This window comes from Sarcophilus harrisii, chromosome 3 (assembly GCF_902635505.1).
Source record: "Sarcophilus harrisii chromosome 3, mSarHar1.11, whole genome shotgun sequence".
Classification (NCBI taxonomy): Eukaryota; Metazoa; Chordata; class Mammalia; order Dasyuromorphia; family Dasyuridae; genus Sarcophilus; species Sarcophilus harrisii.
The window spans coordinates 325,288,365-325,296,984 of record NC_045428.1 but is presented as its reverse complement, the minus strand read 5'-3'; the positions used below and the strand labels follow the sequence as shown (position 1 = coordinate 325,296,984).

Genomic DNA, 8,620 nt, shown 5'->3' with positions numbered 1-8,620 from the left:
TAGTAATATAGTATTTAACAACTCAAAGACCCCCAACTTTGGTGATAAGAACTCATTATTTTTCAAAAAGTGCTGGAAAATTGGAAATTACTTTGGCAGGAAATAGGCATGGGCCCACCCCTAACACCGCATACCAAGATAAGACTAAAATGGGTTCATGATTTACACATAAAGAGTAACATTATAAGCAAATTAGAAGAATATAAGATAGTTTACCTCTTTGATCTGTGCAGAAAGAAGGAATTTGTAGGCAAAGAAGATCTAGAATATCTTACTGAATGCAAAATAGATAATTTTGATTACATTAAGTTAAAAATTTTTGTGCAAACAAAAGCAATGTAGAAAAGATTAGAAGGGAAGCAATAAACTGGGAGGAAAAAATTTATAGTCAAGAGTTCTTATAAAGGCCTCATTTCTAAAATATATAGAGAAATGACTTAAATTTATAAGAATCCAAGACATTCTCTAGTTGATAAATGCTTAAAAAATATGAACAGACACAGCTCAAATGAAGAAATTGAAAACATTTCTAGTCATATGAAAAGGTGCCCTAAATCACTATTGATCAGAGAAATGAAAATTAAGACAACTCTGAGGTACCACTACACACCTTTCAGATAGGTTAATATGACAGGAAAAGATAATGATATGTTGGAAGGGATGTGGGAAAACAGGGACACTAACTAATACTTTGGTGTTATTTCCACTAGCAGATGATCAACTTTAGGAATACCTTTATCCTCCACTCACAAGAGATCAGTAATCAGCCATCTGAAAATACATGATCCTTCAGAGCAAGCCCATAATTTGCAGATGAAACTTAATTCCTCTGTCTGGCTACTGGAACTGACTTAACCATTGTGCAAAGCAATTTGCAACTATATCCAAAGAGTCAACAAAGTGGGCATACCTTTTGATCCAGCAGTGGAAGGATAGGGATTCAATAACTTTTTCAACACAGAAAGCAAGGGAGAGTGAAGAGTCATGGATGAATTCTTTTCTTCAGTAGGAAAAAAATTGTCAAGTTTCAATAGTAAAGCCTTCTGAAATAGAGAAATATCTGACTTAGAGCAAACTTTAAAAATACACAGTATTGGTGGTCTTATAACATGTTGATTCATAATAGTAAGCTTATCATGAATCAATTACATCATGTTGGCAACCAAAAAATACTAACTTAATCTTAACATTAACATTAATATAATGTAGAAAGCAAAGGACATTTATAATTCCACCATTTTTCTCTCAGTCACTGTTGGAGTATAATTTCCAGTTCTGGGCACATTTTATATTTTAAGAAAATATTAATTAGGAGATTAGATGATTAAGGGACTCAAAATTATGCAATATAAATGCTGATTGAATGAATGAGGTATATTTAAACTGGAAAAGGATAAGAATCAGTGAAATATAATAATTGTCTTCGAAGATGTAAAGGGCTGCCTAGCTTTAGAAAATAGAAGTAGGACAAGTGAGAGAAAGATCCAAAGAGGAAGATATAAGGTCAATATAACGAAAAGCTATCAAACAAAAAGAAATGTCTAAAAGTATAATGAGATTCTCAAGGAAATATGAGAAATCCCTTTTTTTTCTCCCAGAAATTTTCAAGCAGAGCTTAGATGTCTCTATCAGAATAGAATGCATAGGAATTACTGATTTTTGTTTAGAATTGAAATTTATGTTATGATTTGAAAGACTCATAAACAGGTAACAGTTACCAGCAAATTCCTTGGATTTATGTTTATGCTGTTTTTATCAAATAAAATAATTTGTTTCTCTAAAATGATGTCTCTTTGGTTTATTAAAGCCTTTACTATACCTAAGTGAAAGATTCTAACTTTGAATATTGAAAGTATATCTGAATTATATTGTCCTATTTGAGCCTTCTTAAAGGAAAGACATCCACTGTGGGTGTCATATAAAAAGAATGCTGCATTAGGAGTTAGGAAGATCTATATTCAGACATTTATTAAGCATGTGACTCTGGTCATGTCACTTAACCATCCTAAATTTAAATGTTATCATTTGTAAAACAGATATAATGCTACTTATCTTACAAGGTTGTTTCCAAAGTGCTTTGTAAATCTTAAAACACTAAACAGGACAATCAAGAACATATCAAATTATAAGTGAAAATGGAAAGCGTTTTGATTTAGATAATAAATGGTGATTCCTCATATAAGGTTACAAACCCTGAATTAAACCCATCAAGGCTTGAGCTCTTCATCCTTCATCCAAATCCTTGTTTATTAGGGATTTACCTAATCCCTCAACAAAATCATAATTTATTAATTTTATAATAGCCAGTATCTATTGATGGGCATGAATCCAGTTAGTTAATAGTAACACATATATAATTTAAGAAACATTTACTGAGCAATTATAAATGCTCTGCTATGAAATATTGGTACACATGTATGTTTATATATTCTATATATAAGTGCATATACATACATTATATGTATATATGCATGATTCTTAGCATAGAATTGGCAAATTAAATCATTTTTACTCAAAAGAGATCATAATATGCTCATTTTCACAATCTCACATTTGAGTGATCTTGAAAAAAGTAAAAATTCATAGTAGAGCTGTTTTGGCTGATAACTAACTTGAGCAGTCTAGATATGGTATTCTATTAAAACATATGTATTCATCATACTTAAATAAGCTGCCATGTCTTATTTTTAAAATTATTTTTATAGAATAGCAAATGATTTGCAGTTCTTTATTTCAAGAGTTAATAACTCAAACTGAGTTAGGCATATGGGTAATTTCACTTGAATAGTCTTTAATTTCTCTGTCTTTCTAAGACCCAGAAAGTGGCATCCATTTGTTGGATTGTTTGAAGGACTCTGGTTCATGAACAATGCTGGCTAAATGTTTACATGTGAGGAATAACTGATATACATTATTGAAGGATTTATTTAGTATTTCTTGTAAATATAACTAAAAAAAATACTCTTTGAGAAAATGTGCAGATAGTAACTGCTTACTTTTGCTATCTAGAACTGTTTCAGGTGTATAGCTCATGATTCCCTTGAATGTAGGACCAATAGCAAACACTATTTGCTTTTTATTTAATATAAGTTCTGTTGTGATTTGTGAGCCACTTGCCAGTGGCTGCTGGAGGTCTAACTCAGATCTGTAGAATGGATCTCTTCATGTAAACAGATGATGATGATGATGATACAAGGAGACTGAGAAGTAATTGCATTCTCTGATCTCTTCAATGAGAGGCAGTTACATTGTCTGCCCTCTTTCCTCTTCCCTCTTGCCTCCAATTTATTTTGTTCCCAATCCACAAGGAATATCTGCTTTAGTAAAGGCTGCTTTGCAACTCCATCAAGTGTTATAATTCACAGCTGTAGAGGCTCTTGGAGAATTGACCTGCCACCTTCACTTAGGCATGGTCAGCATGCCTAAGTTCAGCAAAGTTTTCCATGCAGATAGTTTGTAAGTTGGGAAGGAGATTAAAGAAAACATTTAATTTTAAGATTTTACAAAGTACTTTCCTCCCATAAACCTGGTGACAGAGAAGTGCAGATATCACATTATTATATGGTTTATAAGATCCCCTTACAATGAAGTGCACAGTGGAATCAGTTATCAGTTTCTGTCTGTGTGAGGGACAAAGAAGTATTCAGTACATCATACAAAAATCATGACGCAGGATGCAGCAATCTTAGAGTTTGTGCCCTTTAAGGATAAAGATGGTTGTGAGGAAAATGAGGATAGCAGCACAATTATAAGAGGATATTGGAATCAAAAAATGGCAGACATTCTGGCTGTTCTTGTTCCTGTGCTGACCAGGTGGTATTATTTGATTATTGTCTTTTTAACAAAGAAATATTCTCTTTGTGTCTCTATCTCTGTCTCTGTCTCTGTCTCTGTCTCTGTCTCTGTCTTTCTGCCTCAGTCTTTCTTTCTGTCTCTCTGTCTTTCTTCCTGTCTCTTTCTTTCTCTGGTTCTGTCACTTTCTTTGTCTGTCTCTGTCATCTGTCTGTCTATTTCTGTCTTTTTATTTCTCTCTGTCTCTGACCGTCTGTCTCTCTCTTTCTTCCTCTTGGTGTTCTACAACCAGAATCCTTACCTGAGCACAAAAGGTGAAAAACACTGTGCTAAAATTTTGATCAAGAGTCTGATACTCGCGTAATAACCAAAACCTTTATATATACTCAAATCAATATATGCTAATACTCTTAAAAAACAAACAAAAAAATTCCAATATGTTGTTTTGAATTAATTTTTATAATAGTTTGGCTTTATTTTCTTACTTAAATGCCATGTTTGCATATTGGGGTTGTGCCTTATATCAGAAGACAAAGAAATCTCAGAGACTGGGGTTTTGTAGAGAAGGGGAGAACAGCCAGTGACTCAGAGCCAAGAGAGAGAATATAAGTGTATGACTTGAAGGGAAATGAGGCTTATGCCCTGCCCCTTGTAACCATCGTAAATTATATGACATAGTTATATTTGGCAGAACATTCATAATTTGAATGTCTGGTGGATGAGGATTGATTTTGCAGATGTGTATGATAGAATCATCAATTTAGGATTGGAAGACAACACAAGGTCACTCAATGAGATAATTGTGTAAAGTGCTTTGCAAAACAAAGTTATAAAAATATTAGCTATCAATGTTATTTTCAGCACTGAGCCCCTTTTTTATATGAGGAAAAAAAAAACTGAGTTTCAGTGATCTACTTAAGATCACTCAGCTGAATAGCAGAAGGAGTTTGAAAGCAATATAACACATCTATGTTTGTACTAGGTCATTTCTTCATAACCTATTTGGAGTTTCTTGGCAAAGATACTGGATTGGTTTGCCATTTCTTTTTCCAGTTCATTTTATGGATGAGGAATTGAAGGAAGCAAAGTTAAATGACTTGCCCAGGATCACACAGCTAGAAATTGTCATAGGTCAGATTTGAACTCAGGAAGATAAGTCTTCCTAACTCCAGACCTGGCACTGAATCACACCATCTAGCTGCCCTATATCACATTTATTCTCCTTGTAAATAAAAATAACAACTAAATAATCCACAAAACTTAGCTTTCAAAATAAGATGCAATTAGATTTCTTAATGGGTAAAATACCAGGTGTAAAGTCAAAAAAGATGAGTTCAAAGGTGGCCTCAGATATGTCCTAATTCTGTAAACCTGAGCAAGCATTTACACTCAGTTTGCTTTAATTCACTGGAGAAGGAAATGCCAAGCTGCTCCACTATCTTCCCTAAGAAAATCCTGTGGACAGTATGGTCCATCAGGTCACAGATTCAAATATGAACAACAACAGTGTTTTTTTGTTTGTTTGTTTTTTTATGTGCCCTAATACAATTAAAAAAATAAATAAATAATAATTTTAAAAGTCTGCTTTTCTTGGAAAAAGCAGAGGCATGATTATAATAGCTAACAACCCCACCTGATAGCCAACTCAACTCTCAAATGGTGAGTTACTACTGACTTAATAATTCATCAGATAATCACTCCCAAATTCAAAACTGAAAACAATAATAGTTATAATCCCTATTTTATCTCTAAATTCTACTAAACATTGATTAGGGCTAGATACACTATTTTTACTCTCATGAAGTTGCAATAAGCAATAAAAGTTTACCAGGATTCACATGCATAGGAGATTGTGCTTACCATCTTTAACATGGTTTTCTTTTTCTTCTTCTTGAACTAATCCAGCTATGAGGATCAAGCCTTAGAACATATTTCTATATAATAAACAAACATAATAGAGTCTTAGTAAGCATTTTCCTCTTTTGGGAACTATATATTCCAAACAAGTTGATTTCTCAGGACTGTTAACTTGTCTATACTGATGGTTTAAAGAAAACTGGCAAGCTTACAAATTGAGGGGAGCAGACAGAGACCCCAGAGAAGGGGCTGAGCTTGCTGATGCCTACCCTCACTATTGACTTCTGTGGATTGTACTGTTCAATACCTCCCCCAACTCTGTGAATGGGGAAAAAGAGTGTTACACACCCTCATACTTGAACATGAACTGATAAGGCTTTCAACCTCATTCCTTTTGTTCCACAAGCAACAATTGTCAGTTTTAGGTTTTGCATAATGACAATGACTCCAAATAACTTAGTTAACTGTCTTAGAATTTTCATAAGTAATTGTCCTATAATCTTAGCTATAATTTATTCTTATTATTTTTTTTTCTTTTAGCAAAGGTGGAAATATCCAATTCTCTAATTTACATTTGCAAAACATTTATAAAACAGAGTTAGCAAGTCTGATGAAATAAACTTTCCACCTTCTTTTAGTTCTGTTTATTCTGTCCCCAAGCTATTGCAGCTTTGGAAGTTCTCAGGGAGGATTCTGGCTTTCCCTCCTGTCCCCTTAAATAAGCTTCCCTTTTATGTTAGGGAGTAAATAAGATAATTCTTAAATTTCAGAATATAGACAATATCTAAATAACTTTAGACCAGACTTCACAAAACTGATATAATATGTCTAGCAGAGCTGAAAAAAAAAAAGTTAAAGCATAGCTCATATAATTTTTACAAATTGCCCAATATAAAATTAAGAAAGCAAAATAGTACCTTAAATATATTTCATCTAACAAACATAACCTCTTTAAGTAAGTTACAGAGCTGTTCCAGTATCCATTTATTTTTACTTAAAATCAAATTAAAAACAGACTTGAATTTCTAGTAGCAATACTTCAATATTAATGCTCAAATATTTTAAAAATCTTATTCTCAAATGCATCAATTGAATGTAATTCAATCATATAACATGTAAATTTAAACACATGGTAATTTACATCTAATTTTGGGAGAAAATGTTCTTTCCTCCTCAAAAATTCCACTCTTTTAGACTCCTTGGAATCTTTTAAAATGGCAGTAAACTATTAGATCTGAGATGGAGACCCAGACCCCTGGCAGTAAAATGACAATAACTCCTTTCTCCCCCAATAAATTTTGTACTCTTCCCTAAACCCTGTATAGGATTCCCTATACCTGCTGTATAGGAGACGGGGAAAGACTTTACTGTGTAAAGTGTATTTCCTTAGATTTCCCAGATAATTACTCTAGATTTTTTGAAATCCCCTCTCTTCCAAGTGTTCCCACTCCATGATACTATTAATTTCCCCATATTACCAATCTGTCCAAATCTCAGACCCTGTAAGATTGCCCCAGCCAGAAAAAATAAGACTGGATAGTCCATGTATTTACCCTTGGTCTATGCACAGGGCTGCCTAACTTCTGCAGAACTTTTATTCCCTTCCTGATTTCTTGGATTTAGTAGTGGCCTTACTTATTTACTTACTTTATTCTTTTTAAGATATCATCTCTTCACATTCAATTCGAATTTGTGCTCACTGTTTATATATATTCTCTAACTGCCCTAATAATGATAAAGTTCTTATGAGTTATAAGTATCATCTTACCATATAGGAATGTAAATGGATTAACCTTATTAAGTCCTCTATATTTTCCCTTTCCTGTTTACCTTTTTATGCTTCTGATTCTTGTATTTGAAAGTCCAATTTTCTATTCAGCTATTGTCTTTTTTATTTATTAAGAATGCTTGAAAGTCCTCTATTATATTGAATATCTTTTTTTCCCCTAAAGGATTGTACTTAGTTGTTGTTGTTGTTGTTGTTGTTTTTTGGTAGGTGATCCTTGCTTATAATCCTAGCTCCTTTGCTCTCTGAAATATCCTTTTCCAAGCCCTCCAATCAGATTTTTTATACTTCCTTTAGTATTTAGACTACTTTAGTTTTGAAGTTATTTTCTTTAGTATTTTTTACTCTTTCCCTTACCAAGTTGCTGACTCATTTTTCATTTTTTTGCATCATTCCCATTTCTGTTCCCAATTTTTACCTTATCTCTCTTACTTATTACTTCAAAATGCTTTTGAGCTATTCCATGGTCTAAATCCAATTCACATTTTTCTGGAGTCTTTGGATATAGGAACTTTGATTTTGTTATCTTTTTCTGAGTATGTGTTTTGATTCTCCTTATAACCATAGTAACTTTATATGATCAGATTTTTTTTCTTGTTGTTTGCTCATTTTCCCAGCCTCTTGCATGACTTTTACCTCTTTGTTAATGTAGAACTCTGCTTTTAGGACAGAGGGTACACTCTTCTGAGATTCAGGGTTTTGGTGCAGTTGTTTTAAGAGTTACTTCTAGGGACTTGTAAGTTTTCAGTTCTTTCAAGGTGGTGTGATCTATGGCCTTTCCTGGCCTGCAATCTTGTCTCTGAGTGACTAAGTATTCTTTTTTGTTCTGTTATGATAGGAAGGTCCATATACCACTGTGACCACAAAGTAAGCTAGCATTCCCCTGGGATTGTCACACAAAATTGAGACCAAAATCTGAGTATGGACAAAGCAAGAGTCATGCATCAATGCTAGCAAAGAGATCCCAGTAATTTCCTTCTGACTAACTCCCTCACCATCTGTGGGCTGAGAGCTCTGGAAGCACCTACTGCTGATTTAATGGCTCTCCAGGCTTGCTCTAGTTTGTTGAGACCTGGGTGCAGCAGACTGTAAAGCCAACATTCAGGAAAATATAAATGAAATGTATTGAAAGCGCCTTAGAAAGACATTGAAACATATGTAGGTATGCTATGATTGGTTCTAAAC

At 33.5% G+C, this 8,620-nt stretch overlaps 1 long non-coding RNA gene across 1 annotated transcript in view; it reads right to left on the bottom strand.

The window, feature by feature from the left end:
- Positions 1 to 916: 916 nt before the first annotated feature.
- The window catches only part of LOC116422073, a 30,228-nt gene continuing 22,524 nt past the window's right edge, over positions 917 to 8,620 (bottom strand). Inside the window, exons 2-3 of the long non-coding RNA XR_004232661.1 lie at positions 5,653 to 5,726; positions 917 to 1,043 (exon numbers count right to left, since the gene is read on the bottom strand). This is a non-coding gene — a long non-coding RNA (uncharacterized LOC116422073). The remainder of the gene's footprint in view (positions 1,044 to 5,652; positions 5,727 to 8,620) is intronic.